The sequence below is a fragment of the Camellia sinensis genome, chromosome 7 (assembly GCF_055761805.1).
Source record: "Camellia sinensis isolate YWXY chromosome 7, ASM5576180v1, whole genome shotgun sequence".
Classification (NCBI taxonomy): domain Eukaryota; kingdom Viridiplantae; phylum Streptophyta; class Magnoliopsida; order Ericales; family Theaceae; genus Camellia; species Camellia sinensis.
In genome coordinates this window covers 179,637,151-179,660,662 of record NC_138967.1, presented here as the reverse complement: position 1 = coordinate 179,660,662, position 23,512 = coordinate 179,637,151, and the positions used below count along the sequence as shown (strand labels likewise).

Genomic DNA, 23,512 nt, shown 5'->3' with positions numbered 1-23,512 from the left:
CAGCTTAGTATTGCATATTGTTTCCGAAAAGGCAAATACCCCTCGAGCACTTTGGGTTAGAGGTAGAAGGCTTCATCAATCTAAGGATCTAGTTGACGGACAAGCAGTGTTCTTTTCATTACCCCCGGTTACTAGACGGAGGTCAGTTAGGCACAGATCATCAGTGCAGCGATCATCAGATCAACGGTCATTATCCACCTCACTTGTGCGCAGTCAGGCTAAGACATCTGCTGCTAGCTCAGAGAGGGAACATACCCCGGTTCAGTCAGATCTACACTTTACAGTCGAAATAGAGGACATGATGCGTTAGCTCCAAGAGACCATGCAGGCTATGCAACGGGATGCTACCCGCCAGGTAGAGACTGTGGCCCAACAGGCAGAACTGATTGCCAGACTTCAACAACAGCAGCAACCACAACAAGCCGGAGCATCTGCTTCGTATCCACTCCTACCCCCACCTAGGGTTCCGACACCTGGGGAAACTACAAACATCTAGGAGAATACGGACGTTCCAACGGGGCCAGTTCCACCTCCAATCCTACCTCAGCTGTCTAAAGCACTGGCTAATCCAGTGGACACACCGTTTGAATTTGAGGTGGATCCAACCGCGCTGAAAGTCAGTAAGCTTGAAAAGCTATTTAAACGGGCTCAGGGAGTCAACTCCATCCTGGACATAGAAGATGGATCACTGATTCGGCGGTGACTTTGCCGGACAGGTTCAAGATGCCTCACATAGATCGTTTTGATGGTTCAGGCAATCCTATGGTTCATCTGAGGCTGTTCTCTGATATTCTATGCCCGATGGGCTTGACAAAACTCTAGAAACTTTCACTCTTTGGTCGAACCCTGTCGGGTATCGCGGCCATTTGGTATGCCAAGCTGGAGGATTCAGTGAAAAGGAGTTGGGAGGAGATGGCCGAGGCCTTCGTCGCTCAATATTCGTACAACACCCAGATTAAGGTCACAACTCGTGATCTTGAGGCGACCCGGCAGGAGCCGAAGGAAGGATTTTCTGACTTTGTTACTTGATGGAGGGCCAAGGCCTCCATGATGACAACTCAGCCACTCGAGAAGGATAAGATAAGGATGGTTGTGTGTAACCTCCAACCCAAGCTGATACAAAAAATGATCGTCTTACCCCTTCCCACCTTTGCAGACTTCCATGAGATCGGGGTACAGATTGAGGACACTATGAAGCAAGGTCTGATCGACCCGGAAAAGGAGCAGCCCAGGAGGGTATTTGCACGCGGTTCGAATGCAGCTACCAGTAGTAGTGCAGCCACAAGAACTTCTGATGTAAGCATGGTCACCACCACCCCGTCAAAAACAGCTACACCCTTCACCGGTGTGTCTGGAACTAGCTCACAAACAACCAAATATCCACCCTGAGGCTAGAGGACTTTTACTCCACTATACATGCCTCTGTCCAAAGCCCTGGGGGTTCTAATCAGGAAAGGGCATCTGAAGCCCCTAGAGCCGCGGCCATTACCAGACAAACTTCCTTCTTCCCATAACCCGGCCAAATATTGTGCCTTTCACCAACAACACGGTCATGACACCGACTCCTGTTACAGACTGCATCATGAGATCCGAGATCTTATTGACAACAAGGTGATTGCGCCTCTCGAGAAGCCAAATGTCACCACCAACCCACTCCCACCACATAACCAAGCTCCACCACCCAAGCATATCAACCTGATCCAAACCACGGCCATCCCATATGACCCAAGCATATACATTACACCCCCCCACCTACCCAAGCCTGAGGTGTTCATCCCAGATAGCACAGACTTGTGCATGCTGAGCACCTCTCTAAATTGACCCAAGCCAGTGGTGCTGATTGTCGAAGACAGAATTGGGATGACTTTCGGGGAGAATAGGAATGTTAGTTCAGAACCCAACAGATCTAGGAGCTTTACTAAAGAAGCATACAACCCATGCAGTAATATTGTGTCAACAGATCAGGCTAAGCCAAGGGTAGAGTTACCAACTGGGGCAGAAATCAATGCGGTTTGGGAAAACGGGCTAAGTCATGGGCTAGATGACCTAGTAGAGTTGGAGGAGGACATTGCCAATCTGTAGTTCTTTAATGAGCAGGATCCAGGGGATGTGAGCATCAACTGGTTTGACCCGAACGGAGTGACGGATGCTACAGGGTGGCTCAGTGATGAGCCAGATGTTGTTGAGGAGTCCCAGCCGAAACAGGGACAGTCTGAAATTAGAACATCTACAGTGACCGGAATGGTCGAGAACAAGAAAGAGTCGCCGGAGAGCACCGGTGCTAAGAATTTTGCTCGGGATTTGGGTAATTTGTGTACAGTAGACACCGAACAGGAAGTTGCATTGAAGAGGTTTGAGCAAGAGAGGATCAAGAACGATGAAAGGACTAGAAAAGCCAAGGCACCTAAGGGGGCAGAATGTATTGCGAATACAAGAACAGTTACAACGGAACCGGACAGTTGTCTGTCGGTTGCCGATGGGATGTGGTGGGAAGACAATGCCTTACGTCTTGCCCACACTGACGAAGACTGGGGACAGAACCAACTAGATGACACCTGGTACATCGAGGAGGTTGGCCATACGACTAGAAGTGGGCGGTACTTCAAGCCCCCACACTTGGACCAGCCGGAAGCGTCCGGGAAGGACAAAGAAGCTAAGAGGCAGAAGGAAAAATAGTTGGAAGATGAGGCAGTGCTGAAACAGCTAAAGAAGATTGAAGCAGACATCTCTATCTGGGGACTGCTTATGGCCTCAAGGGTTCACAGGCAAGCCGTCCTTACAGCCATGGATAGGGCCAAGCTTTCAATTAATACAACTCCTGAGCAGTTGGTAGGGCTAGTTTTCCCGGGTGGAGCTTCCCCAACCTTGACCTTCCCTGACAAAGAACTACCGCCTGAGGGCTCTGAGCATAACAAGCCACTCTATATCTCTGTGGAGTGCAAGGAGAAATGGATACTGGTGGTCCTCATCGACAAAGGATCTACAATCAATGTACGTCCGTCAAGGACAGCGTATGCTATCGGGTTGAAGCCCGCAGATTTTGTGCCTACAGCCCAGATAATACGGGCCTATGATAATACTAGCCGAGAGGTAATGGGAACTGTATGGATTAAGACTCAGGTTGGCCCGGGGCAACAGGACATTGATTTCCATGTCTTGGACGTTCTAGCCACCTTCAATCTACTCCTCGGGTGGCCGTGGCTATACCAAGTGAAAGTCGTCTCTCCCACTTTACACCAGATGTTGAAATACCCCCACTGGAAGGGGGTGGCAATTGTTTTTGGAAATTCTTCGATACATCCACCACCAGAGGTTTCTACACTAGTTCTGGAGATTGAACACGGCGTGGAGGATGTCTTTCTGTCGGGATTCACTCTAGCTGAGGTCCAGAGAGTACAGGACTTGCTGGCAGTTGATGAGGGGCTATACGTCAGTGCATAATTTGTCTACCTCATGAACAAGCTTCAACACATGCCTGGAATGGGATTTGGGTGAAGTGGCCAGAAGGGTATCGCAACGTTGACTGAAGTGCCGCGTAACCCATATACCTTTGGCTTAGGTTACTTATCTATCAAGGAGGATTGGGCAAGGAAAGGAAGAGAAATGGCCGGAACAGCCAAGGCCAAGCAAGTCGGGAAGCGCTACGAACTGGTGCACAGACCTATTTAGGGAACCTTGAACGGACGCTTTGTTTGGGAGGGGAAAGACTTCCCGTTTTGCGGCTTTCCAGAGCCCTGGTTGAATTTAAAGAAGCGGCGTCTGCCCAGCTTCGAAATCTTTATTGACCTTTAGTTGTCGGGGGATGAAGTTGCCAAAGAGCAGACAGACCCACCAGCTGAGGCTGAGCAGTGCAAGGAGGAAGATTCCTAGAGCACAAAAAATTGAGATGGGGATAGCACTGGCTTGTCTCCCCTCAAATCCTCAGATCGTATAGGACTGCTTGGGGGATAACTTCTTAGTTTCCATGATCGGGGATGAAGCGGCTATGGGCCCATCTTCTGGCATTCTCGATGCATCCATCGCACCCTTCCTCATCTGGCAATACGAGGAGGGCTTTTTATCTACCGATTCCGGGTCAGTTAGTGAACCTGAATCGGATTCCACAGAGTCTATGAAGTCGGAATCAGATTCCGGTTCATCCGAGTCGGAGTCCGGTATTCCTGGGGGTGATAACCCGGATGCCACTGTCCTGTCCAGGTCATCATTTTCATTTTCCTTTGAGTCTTTTGTAACCAAAGAATCAGACAATTTGAAAGTTTCAAATGAGAATGGTGCTACTGTAGCTTTTGAGTACTTTTCTATGCCTTTAGTTTATTGCATTAATCAGGACTTTCAAAATTTTGATGAGAACGACGAGGAAGAAATTCCTCCAGTTTTACAACGTTTGATTGATCAAGAGCAGGAGAGGTTTGTAAAACCTTTGGTTGATGAAATCACTTCAATTAACGTTGGTACTGAGAAGGATCCATGGCTGGTCCAAATCGGGTCCACGTTGTCTTCTGAGGAACTCGAGCGCTTAGTCGCTTTATTAAAAGATTTCAAAGATGTTTTTGTGACGTCCTACGAAAACATGCCTAGAATCGATCTTGAGATTGTATAGCACTGGATCCCTCTTGACCCAGAGGCCCGACCTGTCAAGCAAAAGCTCCGAAGGATCCGCCAGGACTGGGCTCTAAAAATCAAAGAAGAGGCCACCAAGCAGATCGATGCAGGGTTCCTGTTAGTATCTGAATACCCTACTTGATTGGCCAACATAGTTCTGGTGGCGAAGAAGGATGGTAGAATTTGGGTATGTGTGGACTTCAGAGATCTGAACAAAGCCAGTCTGAAGAACGACTTCCCTCTGTCGCATATCGATGAATTAGTGAACTTCACTGCTGGGCATGCGCTGCTCTCGTTCATGGATGGGATTTCAGGCTATAATCAAATTTTCATGCCACCCGAAGATAGGGAGAAGATTGCTTTCGCCACCCCGTGGTGAACCTACTATTATAGGGTGATGCCGTTCGGTTTGAAGAATGCTGGGGCTACGTATCAACGGGTTGTGACTACGATCTTGCACGATATGATCCACAAAGAGGTTGAGGTGTATGTGGACGACATGATTGTCAAGTCCAAGGAAAGAGAGGGCCACTACACCGCCTTGAAATTTTTTTTTCAAATCCTCAGAAATGTACTTTCGGTGTTACAGCAGGGAAAATGATGGGGTTCTTGATTACACAAAGAGGTATCGAGGTCGATCCTTCCAAAATCAAGGCCATCTTAGAAATGTCACCACCGAGGACTGAAAAGGAGGTGCGAGGCTTTCTGGGTAAAGTGCAATTCATAAGACGGTTTATTACAAAATTAACCTTGACTTGTGAACCACTATTTGGTCTCATGAAGAAAGGAAAGAAGTTCCAATGGGATGACCGATGCCAAGTTGCTTTCGAGCAGATCAAGCAATATTTACAGAACCCGCATGTGTTGTCACCGCCTGAACCGGGGAAACCATTGATTCTTTACCTATCAGTGACCGAAATGACAATGGACTGCATGCTTGCGCAGGAATATGAGGATAAAATGGAGAAAGCTATCTGCTACCTGAGCAAGAAAATGCTGGACTACGAGACCTGCTACACTCCGCTGGAGAAGGCTTGTCTGGCCTTAGTATGGGCTACCAGGAAGTTGAGGCACTACCTATTAGCTCACTCTGTAATGCTGGTTTCGAGATTTGATCCCATCAAATATCTCTTCGAGGACCAACAATTACGGGTAGGCTAGCCTGTTGGTTGCTTCTATTTTTCGAATTTGATCTGATGTACATGACGCGCAATTCAGTGAAAGGGAGAGCGGTAGCAGAGTTCCTAGCAGACCACCCAGTGGACGGAGATGAAGCAGTAGAGTATCTGTTCCCAGATAAGGCCATTCTGCATGTTGAAGAAGAAACGTGGACTATGTACTTTAACGGAGCATCAAACCAATACGGGAACGGGATAGGGGTGTTGCTGATAGCACCGACAATTCCCGCATACCCTTAGCCTTCAAGCTCCAGTTCAAAGTATCGAATAATGACGCAGAATATGAGGCATGTATTGCTGGGTTGGAAGCCGCCCTTGAACTAGGGGCAAAACGGTTGGATGTCATTGGGGACTCGAACCTTGTTGTATCTCAAGCTAAAGGAGTTTGGAAAGTTAAAGAAGAAGAGATGATGATCTATCATCAGACCTTGGACATTCTAATTCCTCGGCCTGAAAAACTGAACTTTGCCCATCTGTTAAGAGAGAACAACAGGTTTGCTGATTCATTAGTAACTCTATCTTCTATGATAGACATCCCTTTTGGAGTCCGGATGCATCCAATCATCACTGAACAGAAATTCATGCCGGCCTACGAGCTGATTGCTTCCATAGATGAAGCACAAGATCAGAACCCCTGGTACTTTGACGTCTGGAACTTCTTGGAAAAGGAAGCTTATCCACCAGGGGCAAATGCCAAAGATAAGAGGGCGATTTGGAGAATGGCTGCTCAGTTCATCATCTGCGGGGGTAAACTGTACAAGAGAGGTCATCTGGGGATGCACAAACTGTGTGTCGATGCTGAAGAGTCCAAGCACCTAATGGAGGCCATCCATGGAGGAGAGTGTGGAGTGCACATGAATGGGGTAATGTTGGCTCAGAGGATCCTCAGACAGGGTTATTATTGGTCAACCATGGAGGAGGATTGTATTAGTTTTGTTTAGCGATGCCACAAGTGTCAGATCCATGCAAATCGCATGAACATTCCACCGTTGAAGCTATACAACATGACTTCACCATGGCCGTTTTCAGTCTGGGGGATTGATGTTATAGGAGCAGTCACCCCGAAGGGGTCGAACGGAGATGAGTATATTCTGGTAGCAATAGATTACTTCACGAAGTAGGTTGAGGCCCAATCTTACGCGGTGTTGAAGGCGTCTCATGTTGCCAAGTTCATTAGAAATAACAATATCTGCCGGTATGGAGTCCCGAATGAGATTATTTTAGATAATGGTTTCCACTTCAAAAAGGAGGTGATCGATTTGTTGGAGAAGTTCAATGTGGCTTTTCATAAGTCATCCATATACAGGCCGTAGACCAACGGAGCAGTTGAGGCCGCCAACAAGAATATCAAACACATTCTATAGAAGATGGTGGAAACCTACAGGGACTGGCCAGATAAGCTGCCATTTGCTCTTTGGGGCTACCGGACTTCAATTCGAACTTCTACTGGGGCAACGCCGTATTCCTTGGTCTATGGGATGGAGGCTATTCGACCTATCGAAGTTGAGGTTCCGTCGTTGCGAGTAATGGCCGAGTGCCAGATAGCTGAGGCAGATTAGCAGCAAAGCAGATTCGAAGAACTCATGCTGTTTGATGAAAGAAGGCTGAAAGCACTGTATCACGTCCAAGGGTATCAACGAAGAATTGCCAGGGCTTTCAACAAGAAGGTTAAGTCCAGGAATTTGAAGGAAGGGGATTTGGTGCTCAAAGACAACCGAGCTCCCATCCATGAGCCAAGGGGCAAGTTCAAACCTAATTGGACTCATCCTTACATCATCAAGTCAATCTGGTCTGGTGGAGCTGTCATTCTAATGGATTTAGATGGCCTTGAGTTCTCCTAGCCGATCCACATGGACAAGTTGAAGAAATACTATCCCTGAGAGGCTCGCTAGGCCGAAAACCCGAAAGGGCGACCTTAGAGCATGAAAATTTTGAAAACCCGAAAAAGGGCGGCCTTGGCAAAAGTTAGAGCGCAAAGAGAGAGTGTTAATACACGAGTGAACCTGAACCGAACTACGTAAGGCTTGATTCCCATCTTTGGGATATGTAGGCAACTTCATTCTGAAGTCCAGCCATAAACACTTCCAAATCAACTTTGTCCATGTGATCATGTTGGTCATCTTTGTCTTTTCTGCATTTAAGAGCTCGGTTGTGATCTCCAGTGCAGTGCTATTCAGACTAGGGGCAACTTTCCAGTTGATTGGATCTGGGGTTGTACATCTCAGTGATAGATCTCAGGCGTGTCCAGTTGTGATCCATATCGAAAATGGTTTTGAAAAGTTTTAATAAAATTTGATTTTGTTCAAATTAATCTTTTTACGACTTAGACCATTTTTGGACCAAACGAAAAATTTTTAGTACCCACAACCTTCAATTACATTGATTTCAGTACAGAGTTCTCCTATTCTTGAATACAAATTGAAGTTGCTTTTATTACATTCATAAAGAAAACTTGAAAGTACTGATAAAACAAATAAACTCGGGGCATGGATAAGTCAGGTGTTCCTGTGCCCCGTCCCAGAGCTTGTGGAAGCCTCTGATGCCAAATTAGGCCCGGTCTGCGCCCCTTCATCGAGCCCAGCTATGCACTCATCAGAGAGGATGCAACTAAAAGTGGGAGCAGGAGCTAGAAGCTCTCTCATCCTCTATGCTGTGGCATACCGAGGTAGCTGTGCGCTTCGGACTAGAAATGCAGTAGGGTACTCTATCCCCTCTTTCGGGCAAGTCTGATCATGCCCAAATTGGCGCCGGAATCGAAACGGGAAATAAAAGACATAGGGTGTCAGGCCAATCAGCTGAATGCCCGTCTGGCGTGACATGTTGTAGCTCATCGCTAGTAGATTAAGCCAGAGGCAACGCCAAACAATGTTGACGGTGGATAGGCTGCACATCCATTCGCACCACCATCCCTCATCTGGGGCATCAACTAGTCATTATCGGAAGAAATAGCCGCGTGCTGAATATGCTGGGCATAAGTCCACCACTTTCAACTTATCCATCAACCATATCTGGGGAGGGATGAAAAACAAGAGAGATTAAAGAATAGAGAGGTGTACTTGGAGAGAAAGGAGAGAAAAGGGTTTTGAGAGAAAAATGGAGCCTGAGGGCCAAGTGATGTGAGGAATACATATGTGAGTAGGGAGGGAAACATTACTTACAACAGTAGTGGACTCCCCGCGAATCTACTTGTCTCCCGGCGATGGAAGGCATCCAAACCAATCAGTGTCTTAGCTAGTGTCATGCCAATGCAGCTCTTGCCCTCTTTTAAGCCCTGGGCAACCTCAATCAAATGGACGCTAGATCCTCCAAAGCCTGGGGCAAGCAAGAAATGAGACAACATGCTTAGACAAAGGGCGTGTCGCCGAAAACTCTGCCAAAGATGATCGCCGCGGTCAGCGGCATCAGAAAACCGATGAATCAAGCTAGGGATGTCCAACTCTCTGTCATGAATCAAAGTCTGAGCATCATGCAAAGTAAGCCCACACATCCGCCTTAAAGCTTGGATGTGGCCAAAACGGAATTGGGGCAAGATCTCTTCATCGTGCTAAGATTCCATCAAAGCTTGGAAATCTTCAAACGTGGGACACATCTCTTGTCCACCAAAGCTAAAAACATGAGTTACCAGATTCCAACACCTAGCCGCGACATGGAGGAATGGAAAATGCAATGGGGTTCGGCTCAGCGTGAATAGTGCATTTACCCCAAAGCCCTGAAAATTTAACTTTTCCTAGCCGTCCAAGTTCGCAATCCAATCGGAGAGTTTTTGGGCAGCAAATGGTTCCATTTGAGGTAAAAATGGAGCTAAAGTGAAGAGAACACAAAGCTGGAACTCTTATAGAAGATAAGGCAGTGAGTGGAGGACAAATGTCAACGTTTCAGAGGTTCTACCATTGATGGCCAGCAACATCACATTGATGGCCAGCAGGGTGTCATAAATGGCCGACAGGGGGTCATCAATGGCCAGCAGCCTCCCTTCATGCTCAATGACCTCCTGTGTGAAGATCCAATTGTTTTCAGCAGTTGTACTCTGTTATCGGCACCTTTCGGGGTCTTATTTTGGTTGTTTTCAGGCTTAAACATGCCTGTTTAACTTGTAATCATTCGGTCTTGGTAGTTAAGTTACCTTTGTTGCTTATCGAGTTGTACGTATTCTCGAGTTGTTGCATTTTTGTTTATCGAGTTGTATTTACTTTGTTTAGCCTGCCAGGCCTTGTTTTGTTTATCGAGTTGTTTTGTTCTTTTCAATTGTTAGTTGGTTTACTACCTGATTAAGACAACGCATTTTGAATGTGCAGTTTTCAAAGATCAATCTCATTTTCATACTATGAGATACGATGTGATACTTAGAATGTAAAATGTAACACCTTTTGAACTAAAAAGCTGTTTTCATTCCAGATCATGGATTCTTTTTACAAAAGAGTACAAGTTTTTTTTTTATTTAAAAAAAAAAAAAAAAAAAAACCTGCCTAAGGCTGTACAATATGCTAAAACTACTAGCAAAAAGAGAAACAAAGCAAAAACAACTGCATCAGTGCCAACTAGCTCTGGGACTAAGAGGCCCTCTTCATCCTCTTCCTCGGCGGAACAGACTCTGCAGCACCATCGCCATTGGCACCACTGTCTGAGTCTAGATCAAAACCTGAACCAGAACCCTCCTCAGCCTCTCCAGCCTCTCCACCCCCTGAACCTGAGCTAGCGTCGCCATCTCCATCCCCAGAGGACTCGGAATGTGCACTCGCCACCTCACCCTTCTCCTCACTCGTCTCGTCATCATCATCGCTCAGAACGGGCTCTGAAGGGCCACTCTCGCTACTGGTGCCCCTAGCTCTACCTCAGCCACAAGTCTAAGCCTGTCTCCCTCTCCTCTCTGCTGGTGGAGGAGGTACTGAAGGACCTGCCTCTGCTCCTGCAGGCGCATCTGATGGGGTTGGCATCAGGAAGGAGATCTGAGAAAAGCAGTTTACCAGAAATGCATTAGTGATGGAATATATCAGTGGCAAAGGATAACGTGCTGTGAGCAATGAATGAACTGCAGCGTATGTATGCCATGAGCAGTGTATGGGAGCAATGTATCGATGCAGTATAGTATGGAATTGTGCAAATGCTAATGTGATAGCAGAAAACTTCGTGGCGTGAAGTGCAAACGAAAGGAAATTACTAGGATCCTGTAGAGGCTGATCAGATCCAGACTCGTCTCTATCATCTCAGTCAAGGAGGCCACTAGATCAATGGCCTGCCCTGTGTACTCTATGGGCGCCTGCGAGTGTATAGAAGAGATCAACATCCTATGAAGCATAATTGAAATGAAGTCAATATGCAAAATGAGGAGTTTAGTACATACCGAAGTCAGGCCTTGAATCTTGGCGAGTGCACGCCCAGTTGATGCAGGCGCAATGGGGATCTGATAAGTCTACCCAGAACGTCTCTGATAAGTCAATGAGGTAGGCAGCTCTGGCCATTCCATCTCTTGCCCCACCTCAGGATCTCTCCTGCCATGAGCTCTGGATGCTTTACCCCCCCTGCCTCTCCCCCTCGCAGTTGGAGCCCTCGCTCCCTCTCTTCCCCTGACACCGGACAAAGGTGGCATCAGGTGAGTCTAAATAAAGGTCGCGTAGTCGCCCTCTGCACGAAAGTAATCCATCTCCAGTCCTACTATGAACTGAATCACCTGCTCGATAGACAACCTGTGTGTCTCCCTCATCGATGGTGGAGGTGGTGTCGGTACAAATGGAGTAGGCAATCCCAAGGTCTGGTGTACGAAGCGCTCACCCAAAAACCAAGGGCAATAGATCGGACCCTCAAAGAGAATATGATAGCGGGAGACAATCCTGGCGGTGTTATACTAGTCTGGGAGCCCTGACGGTATCGCATCCCACGGCTGCCATGCGATCTGAAGAAAAGAGAATGAACAAGATGATTAGTCGTTATTAGTTAACTAATGTAGGTGCATCAGGTTAATTGAAATAACTTCGTGGCGGAATTACCTCGCGCGCCATGACCGTGTCAAAGTACTGCCGGAAGAACACAAAACTCTCTCGGGTCCTACGACAAAGCTGCCCGTCGTATACCGGTGAGAATGGGACCGTCGCTGGGCTCTTCTCCATAGGCTCAAGAGCAAGTATCGGGAAGTATGCGTACACCCACAACTGTAAGGAAGATGTGATCAATACATTGTATGAACAAAGTATACAGTGCATGAACAGAGTATAGAAAATGTAGAAAGTAGAACGCAGTGCAACACATAAGGAGTGCAATCCCAGAGCAGAGATTAGACTTTGTGTGTGCAGTGTATGGTATACAGTGTGCAGTATATATAGCGTACAAAAAATGCAAAGCAGAAAGCATACAGTGTAAGAGCAGATACAGAGAATGCAGAAAGTACAAGTGTTGAACAAGTGTAAAGCAGAAAATGCTGAGCAAACAATGAAAAGGGGGAACTAAGCTGTGTACCTCCTAAGCCCGCCAGTAGCCACCGATCAGGGTCCCGCACATCCGAGAGGTTGAGCTCATGTACCCATATAAGGTGGTAAGGCCGGCTACACCCCAATCATAGAACTGGACCTGATCAAGCACCACCAGTGCGCTTAGGAAGTATAAACCCATGGTATTCCACCTGTTCGAAAACAAGGTGGTACCAAAAAGAAACAGGAGGAACCCCCTGGCGTACTGCTCCACCTCCTCAAAAGTCTCGGGATCCTCCCCTCTGTAATGCTCCTCGGACCAAGTATTCCTGACCATACCTGATCGAAGTGTCGGTGGGCGCGCCCCAAGTAGTGTGTTCCATGCAGCCACCCACTCTCCCATGTCGAGATGAAGAGGAATCGGATCACCCCCTACGCCCAGGTCAGTGTTCATGGCAAAGTCATAGGGAGTCATCGTCATCTCCCTCATCGAGGAGAAGTGAAAAGAGTTGGTGGTGTCCCACCACCTCTCCACATGAGCCCCTAGGAGAGGGCGACTCGCTATGACCCGTGTTAAGCTGGAGCAGAATAAACCGAAGCCGGTCCTGTCGATGATCTCGCGGACCCTCACAGGAAGCTCATCATACCAATCCCAAGCTATCGTCGCACCATAGCCTCTGAAGGAGCGGGATCCGTCCTGTGGCATGTGATGTAATCAGATCGGTGATGTATTGAAAGTACAGTTGAATACAGATCAGTGATGTATTGAAAGTATAGTTGAATACAAATCAATGATGTATTGAAAATACAGTTGAATGCAGAGCAGTGATGCGCGAAGTACAGTTACATACAGAGGAATGATGTGTGAAGTACAATTGAATGCGAAGCAGCAAGGCATGAAATACAGTCAGATCAAGACATGTGACGCAATTAGATCAAAACAGTGCAAGAAATACAAATAGTTGAAAGTAGTACTGCAGAAAAGCAGAGTTTCTACCTCCATAGCAATGGCTGATAAGTGAGATGCGTGCTCTCTTAGTAGGAGGTCGTCTAGCACGTCCTCATCGAAATCAGTGAAGGCGTTGATGCCTCCCGTAATTGGTACTATATGCGTCTCCAGGTGATACCTCGTTGGGTCAAAGGGGCGTATGCTCGGTGGTAAAGGCTGAGGCTCTACCCCCGGCTCGGCCGCAAAGTCCGCTGCAAAATCTATCGGAGGAAGAGCAGGGAAGCCCCCGTCATGCGGAATATCGTCAGCCATTTGAAATAGATGCAAAATGAGCAAAAATGAGAAAAGTCATTTAATGGTGAAACTTTGAACAAATCAAACCCTAAGAGAGAGAAAAGTCAAAGAAAATCAAAAACCCAGGAAAAGTGAACTAACCTTGGAAGAAACTCAAGGGAAATGATCCTTGAATGGTGGAAATGACGAAAGAGGCCTCAGAATCAAATTCTGATCGGTTCAAATCAAAGAGAACAAAGGGGTTTTAGCGATTCAAGGTTGTTTAGGGTGTTGGGAAACGCGTGGAACGTGCGGATCTAGAGAGAAGGTGCACCTAGAGAGCAAGGGAAATGATTTTTGTGCAAGGGTTTGTAAGGAAATGAGGTAATTTCAAGTGTATTTAAAGACCCACGATCGAAAAGACCAAATTGCCCGAATCTTCCATCAATGGCCGGCAGTGGCACATCATTGGCCGGCACCCCTTCATTTATGGCCGGCGACTGTCACCAATGGTCGGCGGGTGGACAGCGTCATCCCCTGATGGCCGGGAGGCCTTCACCAGATTCCCCTGCCTCTTTTACCTTGATATGTGTCCTTGGGTTCCAAGAAGTGTAGGGTATGTTCAAAATTTGATTTAGAATGCATCCGCAGAAGCTCAGAATCACATTCGCAGTGTGCGAAGGTCATCGCCTTTTAACCCACACAAAGTGTATCCTTTTTTAACATGTTGTAACTCTCCGATAGGTAAATCAGAAGCTACTGTTGAGTGGTCTTTATCATATGCGCTTCGGCTGCTGCGTAGGGCATACACTGTTTTGTTGTTACATTGAATGTGTTTTTTTACTTCTTGCATTGTTATGCACCATTTCAGTTGCATTGTTATGCACACTTCACTTGAATTGTTATGCACCCTTTCAGTTGCATTGTTATGCACACTTCACTTGCATTGTTATGCACCATTTCAGTTGCATTGTTATGCACACTTCACTTGAATTGTTATGCACCCTTTCAGTTGCATTGTTATGCACACTTCACTTGCATTGTTATGCACCCTTTCAGTTGCATTGTTATGCACACTTCACTTGCATTGTTATGCACACTTCACTTGCATTATTATGCACACTTTCACTTGCATTGTTATGCACACTTCACTTGCATTGTTATGCATCCTTTCAGTTGCATTGTTATGCACACTTCACTTGTATTGTTATGCACCCTGTCAGTTGCATTGTTATGCACCCTTTCACTTGCATTGTTATTCACTGTTCTACTTGCATTATTATGCACCCCTTTCACTTGCATTGATATGCACGTTCCAGTTGTATTGTTATGCACACTTCTACTTGCATTATTATGCACGTCTCCTATGCATTGTTATGCACCTTTTCATTTGCGCATTGTATATGCACGCGTTTATCTCGTTTTGAAATTATATCTTGATGTAACATTAAACGTGTGTTTCTACTATATTGTACTTGTCAAAATTCTCTTTTGTCCAGGCATGATATTGTATGTACGATTCATTTGAAGCTGGCACAACCAGACGATATGGTGTGTGCGGTTCATTCAGAGGAACTCCAGGTAAGATCATTCCTGCCTCCGTGAACTCTCTCTTTGGCTAGAAACATTGGGACAAGTGCCCGATGTTCTTAATGCACTCCTGTGTTTGCACCGCAGCCTTTCTCCTCTGCGCGTTTGACACGTGTTTGGATGCCTTTCTCCTCTCTCGTTTGACACGTGGTTGGATGCCTTTCTCCTCTCACGTTTGACACGCGGTTGGATGCCTTTCTCCTCTCGCGTTTGACATGCGTTTGGATATACCTTTCTCCTCTCGCGTTTGACACACTTTTGATACGCTAGGAGGTGTTTCGTTTGAGACTTTGGGTGTTCCCGATAGTCGCTTTTAATCTTTCCTGCGTGAGCTGTAGTTAAGATTGCATAATTTTCTTACATTCTTTCTGTTGAAATGTGTAAGACTTCTGCAACTTGTCGGTTTGCTTAAATTGTTGTATTCATTTTACATAAGTGCTTCATTACAGCTTTCTTTGCATAATCATAAGTTATGATCTGCATCATGCATGTCATTTGCATTTTGCCCCAACCTGCGGGCGCATCTATATTGCTATCTTGTTTGTTTGTCTGAGTCTTCGGCCTTGTAAAAAATGAGTCATCTCTAGGCTTTGACATTCACTCCCGTCATTTCATGACTTTCGAGTTTTGTCAAAGATAAAACACATTACAAAACTCTATCCTCATTGCTGCTAAATCCCCATGTTCACTGTTCATATACATACTTGGATACAAGATGAGTTAATGAACCAATAGAGTGAATATTACACAAGTAATTTCAGTTATAACTCACAATGCGTAATTCAAATGCTATAGATGCATTGGAGCTACAAGAATGTCATGAGTTTCATGGCTATGAAATAACTACATATATAAGACTATTATGGTCATAACATTGGCATTCCAACCATCTAACTATGAGCAAATAATCTTATAAACAATAGAGTTAAACACCAACAATACACAATAATATTTGGAGTAATTCACTTGATTATATACATCATGACATGGAAAAACTCACAACCGAAACAACAATTAAATAATAAAATTATAATGCAAAATTATTTCACCATGCACTAATTCTCTCTTAGGATCTATCCACCTTATAACACAACATAATCATAAGCAAACTAAAAAATAAGACCATTATATAAAACCCGAAACTGTTTTACTAAATTTTCTCCTAAAACAAACTTGTTTGGAGATTATACCATCGAAAACCTCTCGACTAGCTGAATCTCTTAACATTCTCAAAATCTAGCACTTTGTTTTTTTTTTTTCAAAATTTAATTAATCAAATTAAATCGAAATTGTTACCAAACTTTCAAAACAACAAATGGAATAAACCCGAAATAAAACTGAACTATAAAGTGAATAATTAAATTCACTAAAATTCTGAAGGTCCAATATTATTTCTTATTCCACGCAAAGGTAATTCTGTTCAAATAAAAAATTAGTAGTCCAATTTACTAATTCCAATTTATTTTATTTGTTCGTATTATATATCATCATTTTTCGCTTAGATAAACTTGTAAAGAAAGTTAGCTACAAAAGAAAACATTCAAACAAATCAAATAAAATAGTAAGAATCTTACATAATAAAATTTTTATTTTTATAAACTCCTACCAACTTAAAGACTAAGAATCAAGTAACTCATGCAATAACAACTACCTAGCATAAAATAAATTGCATGATAAGTTATTAGAAATAAACAATTCAAAGCAATTCAATAACTCTAGGCAATTAAATTAAATTTTAATTCCAAAAGTCTCTAGAATAAAATTATAATAAAACTAAATTGTTTTTCAAAACTATTTATAAAAATTTTGTTTTAAGATTGTTGGTATTTTTGCATAATAATACATGAAAAATATATAAAATAAATTAAATAGAAATGACAAAACAATTTTTTGTTAAAAAGGGTGAAATACAAAATAAACGACATAACCAAAAATACAGAAATGAATTAGATTACATTACTAATAAAACAAATTATTAAAAGATTAGAACTCATCAAATTTAAGAACAAATGATAAGAAAAGAAGCAAACTGAAATCTGCACTAGGCAGTTTCCTTAAAACAAATTCATTGCCTCCCGATGGATGCTGGAGGTATGCCGGCATCTGTCTCCCAAGATACGACAGTTGAAACCAGCTAATATAGAAGCACCTTCTGAATAGCTTCGGTGAACTTGACAATGAATGCACTCTCTAACAAGAACCAAAGAAGAGGCTAACAGAAGAAGATAGGAAAATTTTTCTTTGGTGTAAAAAACCATCTCCAACTTTTTATCTCAAAGCACCATCTCATTTTCAATCACAAAACCTCTCTAAAAACAACCTACTAAGTTGGAGGAGAAAGGCCTCTATTTATACTAGTAGAGAAGAGCCTTAGCCATGAAGGCTAACACCAATGAGGTCATCAAATGTCATCAACTCTAGCAATTAGGGCTAGAGTTACAAAGGTTCAAACTCCAAAACCATTATATAAATCATAATGTGTATATAATGCATAAGTTTTGAGAAATAAACTAGATGGGTTGCAAAATGGATGCGGGTGTTGGGTCACAACTCGATCCAAGTCCAATCTCAAACACATGCACAAATTAAGCCCAACACAGCTCAACCTAAAGCTCAAGAGTAGGTCCAAGTCCAAGTCTAAGACCAAACCCAAGACATGCACAAGTACAAGTCCAGGTCTAGTCCAAACCAAGACTAAGTCCAAATCTAAACCTAGCTTTATTGATGCCCCCTTTAGGAGACAATACTCATTCACAACCCAATGGTTTCGGCTCATTATTTTTGTATTGCAATCTTCCCATTTAAGAGAATACAAAACCACTCAGACCCACCTTAACCGGCGGTTGGATCCCACTTTAATTTCAAATTAATGTTGCCGAAAAACCATTATTTTCCAACACTTCCTTGCTTGACGAAGAACCAGTCTAAAGAACATTTCTTGTAGTAAAGAAACTACGCTGTTTGGCTTGAGGCGATGCAACTTCACTGCCCAACATCAGAACTACAGATGACATGCTTGGCCTATCCTCTATACTTTCTTGTACACATAAGAGACCCACATGGATTGATTGCAACATTTCAATTTGGTAGAATGAGTCCCATAGAGCCTCATCAATCAATTCCAATGACTTGCCTTTTTCATAAAGTCTTCATGCCTGAATAATCCACTACAATATTAGTAATATGAGACATAAGATCCTCTATCTCCATATTTCTTTGTTCTCCTTTCTCAAGACACTCACAATTAGATTACGCCTCAAGATACCCGTACCTTAAGATTCTCAAGGATCCAACAACTGAGTATTTCAGAACAGAAGGCAGAGATAATTTAGGAATGAAGGATCTTTTATCCTTATTGGAACACGTGCATAGAAGATTACTTCTAATCAGTGCACTTACATGGCCAAGTAGGTTGAGGCGGTGCCCTGGATGATAAAAACCTTTGTTTTTCTTCCCACTCACAATCTCTAACACCAAAACGCTAAAGCTGAATACATCCGATTTTATTGAAAATAACCCATCTATTGTATACTCTGGAGACATGTACCCACTGTAACAAAGCACTGAATGAAAGATTGGATTTTGAAGCAACAATATAAGTAAATTAGACAAAACATATTATAGAGATTCTTACTATGTTCCAATCACTCTATTTGTATTTGCTTCTGTCTCATTTCCTCCAAAACTTCTAACTATTCCGAAATTTGATATTTTTGGGTTCATGTCAATATCTAGCAAAATATTACTAGCTTTGAGATCTCTATGAATAATTCTCAGCCTAGAATCTTGATGAAGATAAAGAAGCCCCAATGCAATTCCATTGATAATGTGGAAGTGCTTCGACCAATCCAGTAATGTGCTTTGGCTTTAATCTGTCCAAAATTTTTGCTTGATTTAGTCCACACTCTTGCTAATCCGATGGATGAATTTAACAGGATTCCTCAATGAAAAATCCTAAAATTTGGAAGACCAAGTTCATGCAAATGCACATGTAATAAAAACCACAGATAATTTTGTTCACATTATCAAATAAATTACAAGGTTTATATGAAAACAAAAATAAACAAACAAAAAAAAAAAGTATAGGAAAAAGGAAAGAAAGAACGACTGCTAGTTGTGGTCTTAGAGTGGAATAGTTAAAATATATATAATATTATAGTTTTGAAGAGAGCCAAACCAAATAAAAAATAGTCCAGGCTTTTGTTGGGCATGTATTCATAGATTAACATCATTTATCCTCTTTGAATGCAGCATCCTAGAAGCTTCACGAGATTTCAGTGCTGAAATTTGGCAATATAGATAACTTCATTCTTCAACTCATCAAGTCCTTGGCTAGAATTCTTTGAGAGCCGTTTCACAACTATTTCTTGTCCTTTTTCCAATGTACCCTGAGAATTACCATTATAATTGATAGAATGATCTTCTACTAGAATTATCCAGAAAGCAAACAATTTTTTTTTTGCCATTCTTATTAATTGTATATATACTTACTGTTTTTATGTTTCTCTGGCTAACATTGTTCCAACAGGTTCAGCCATGACAAGTGATTTATGTTACAACTACTTAAAAGACAAAATTACATAGATTTATGAAGTTTCATAGGGAGAAAGGATGGATCAAACTAATTGTCTTCCTTGAAAGTTGAAAGAAAAATATATAATTCCTCTTCTCAAAAGCAAGCATATTTATAAAAATTTTACCTTCGGAATAGTGGGGTCTGTATTAAAAGATTTAGTAAGTTTAGGAATGCAATTTTTTTTAAAAAAAAAAAAAAAAAACAATGGGGACCCAAACATCAAGATGAATGTAATGTTGCAACCTGCAGAACAACATTCTATGCACCTTTTTGTAGAAAAATTTATGTGTTTGTAGCATTACTATTTATGAAAAAGCAGTGATGAAAAAGTTGAATGGTTTTATGGCTTTTGGATAGGCACCACGAGATTGGGCATCAATCACATTCCTATAGACTACATATGAGTGTCTTTACATTGTTACCTTGTAAACAGGTCTGAATCCACCCTCTCCCAGCTTATTGTTGATTGAAAAATTATTTGTGGAATCTGCTATTATAGTTAAGTTGAACAATGGTAACTCTAGATCTTCATTTTGGGTTTTGTCAATGTAACCATGTTCAGACTTGTGCATCAGAATTCCTGCAAAGTGGGGACAAAATTGATATCAATATGACAAGTAGTTCCAAAAATGCAACATACCAGTACATAATTTAACACAGAATGACATGTATGGATATATACCTTCTTTGTTTAGCCGTGAATTCTTCCTTTTCCTTTTTCGCAGATACACAATCAGGCTTATACCCAGTAGAAGAACTCAAATTAACAATGCCGAGGTCATTGCCACTATCTCTCTTTTCTTGCTATGGACTATTGAATCCTCAATCCATTTAACAAAAATGGTCAATTGGTCAGGTAGATAATACAATCATGAAAGCACAAACATAAAAGGGTTACTTTAGATTTCAAACCCTTGATCACCCTCCTATGTATTGAAATTGCTATGGCAAAAGGGATGAATAAAGCTAAACAAAACAAACACACAAGCATGCAAGAATTTACAAGCTTACACAGGGGCAGATCTAGAATTGTGACTTGGGGTAGAACCAGAAGAAAGTATTTCCACCAATCAGGGCAACTCGAGATAATTTGAGGTCTAAAGGGACAATTTTAAATGAGGTCTTTACAATTTTCAATATTGTTTTCTTTATTTTTTATTTAAAATTTATTCTCTCTTTTTAAGATGGAAAAATAACTAATAATTAAAACTTATATTCAAATTTCATTAATATATTATTTTCACTTGACAATATGGCTAATTTACTTAATCTTTCTCGCGATAGAAAATTTTAGGTAGAATTTTATCATTTTTAATTTTAAAATTGCTATTAGCGAATATGTCTACAAATTTATATAAGATAGGCATAAAGTTATAAAATTAATATTAGTAAAATATCTCAACAATATAAGTTCAGTTGTTTGATGATGATAAGGCTTTGACAAATTATTTTGAGACTTAAAGTTGACCAAAAAGTTATGTTATATGGACTCAGGTATGAGTATCGAGTGCGGATATATATCCAAGTGTCAGACCTTCATAAATTTAAATCTTAGGATCTTGGGGTATGTATCCAAAATTGGGTATGGGTACTGGGACACATCATATGCACGTATATATTGCATATTATATAATATTCTTGGATGAGATATTAGAAATTAAATAGGATTAAGAAAAAATATGAAATTTTTATATCTAATTCATAAGCCTAAAAATATTGCTTTACCAACAAGTGTGAGTTTCTTCTTCTTCATGTATTGTCACAAATTAAAGGATATGAGTGTCTAAATTGGGTACGAGCGTCGGACACATATCCCACACCCTTACCCATGTCATATTCAGAGGGCAAGGGTACCGTGGGGGAAATAGAAGAGTCCGCATAAAAAAGAGAGAGTTCTGTAATAGAAAGACAGTGTTGGTGCGGATAAAAGTGAAGAAGGTAGCTGATTGGACTTTTTTATTGCTATTCTTGTATTGATAAATAAATCTAGTAGTCGTGTTTTTTATAAAAAGCCAACTAGCTTAGTTGATTTTCAGCCATCCTTTTTAAACTAGGGTGTCACGACCCCATTCCGCCCCTAGTAGAATGGTGCCATGGTGGCCAGTAATTCGAGATTACCAAAGGCCAACTTACAAAGATTCACACACAATCAGAGTAGACATATGGGGCTTACATGTGCGGAAGCAATATATTTAAATCTAAGTGGTCCATAAGAGCTGTGCATAGATCAAATGAAATGACATACATCTTAGCATGGTTTTATAACTTGAATACAAATAAAATAAAGTACATGTTACATCTTGATCAAAAGGCTTCTCAAGCCGACATATACAAAATACATGAAATATAAAGTCAAGAAGCATAATCTTCAAGATGCCGACATAACATGAATCCAAAAACATCTTGCAAAACAACACATCTAGGCATCACCACCTTCTTGCTTGCCACCTACATATATATATATATATAAGGAGAGGGTGAGCTTGGATACTCAGTGAATGATATTAGTAATAAAGGTTTAAATGAATGATATCTGAGATCTTTATCAAAACAATACATATCATAGTGTAGACGTCCCCCGAACGCCCCGGGAGGGTTTAGGTCCCGTTCTGTTCATTTAGGGTCACTACAGCTCGGACTCTCAAAATGTCACGGTTCTAAGTCTGAACCAAAGAGTCCAAATCCGGCAAATCGTTTTAGGAAAACTGATTTTTGAAAGAAGTGCCAAACATGGACTGCTTTGCCAGATACAGAGTCGCCACCTAAATATTTTATTTTGGGAAATTTAGGAAACCCTGACTCGGTGCCAAAAGGCCACGTGTCCGTCATCACCAAAGTTGTCTCGGCTCGGGAACTTGGGTACGATTGGGGAAGGTCACTTCGTGAGCACCCCCGCTCGCCCGGTCATAGACCGGCCTCTACTAACCATGATATCAATTTTTGAAAACATTGCGAGTTCTTATTCCGGTTTATTAGCCTAGGTTACTATGTGATGCTCACAGCATATAAATATAGACCGGGTCGCCCGAATTGGAACAAAACATTTTATGCTTGCTTTTGAAAATGGTTTGCTACCCGCATGTAGGCTTTGAAACATTTTGATGATTCATTCCAATTCAGATAACCCAACCTTCACCCACAGGCATTCAGGCAGATATATCAGATAAGCACATAGCCTCATAGTAAGCATGCTATTCATGGCAACACTTACACGCATGCAAGGATGCTAAAGCATAAAGCTTACCGAGTACTCCAAGCCAAAACAGAGAATTACATTAGAAATCATGCATGAATCCTAAGTATACAGAAATGCCTAATGCAACACATGCAAAAATGCAACTATGGCAGGCTCGGCTATTCTAAGATGATATATGAAATGCTGCAACTACCATGTATTCAACTCGGAATTGAAAGTACGATGCAGTTAGTATGGTGCGCCGAGCCCGGTGCATGCAATACAGATGAATGAATGCAAAACATGCTGTCATACTGTATGCTAATTTAAATATGCCCTAATCTAACCATCATAAGCGGATAAATAAAAGGGAGAAAGACGTGGGGTTGGAAGACATACATCACACTCACCCACACTTATTACAGTTGTGCCCTCACTCAGAGGGTCCGAATAAATATACAGTCCGAATATTACAGTCCCGAATAAAAGAATATTACAGTCCGAAATATTACAAAGTTCTAATTAATTAATGAATTAGCTAAGAAAGCAAATAAAACTGGCGTGCAAGCCAGGGACTGCCTTGCTTCTGATGGATGATGCATGTCCGGATTGTCTTGCGCGGAAATCCACCGGAATGCCCCAATTAGCCTCTGTTTACACCTGTTCTTGAAATGCGCCCAAGTCCCAAAAGGTTGTTGATTCTTTGTTTTGCTGCAACAGAGAGCAGGAAAGGGGCATAGCAATGTATCTGCACAGATATATGCATGT

The 23,512-nt window shown here is 42.3% G+C and overlaps 1 pseudogene; it reads right to left on the bottom strand.

Annotated features, from left to right (window-relative positions):
• Nucleotides 1–17,917: 17,917 nt before the first annotated feature.
• LOC114276523 (G-type lectin S-receptor-like serine/threonine-protein kinase SD1-1) lies at nt 17,918–20,237 on the bottom strand (annotated as a pseudogene).
• Between the last annotated feature and the right edge of the window lie 3,275 nt (nt 20,238–23,512).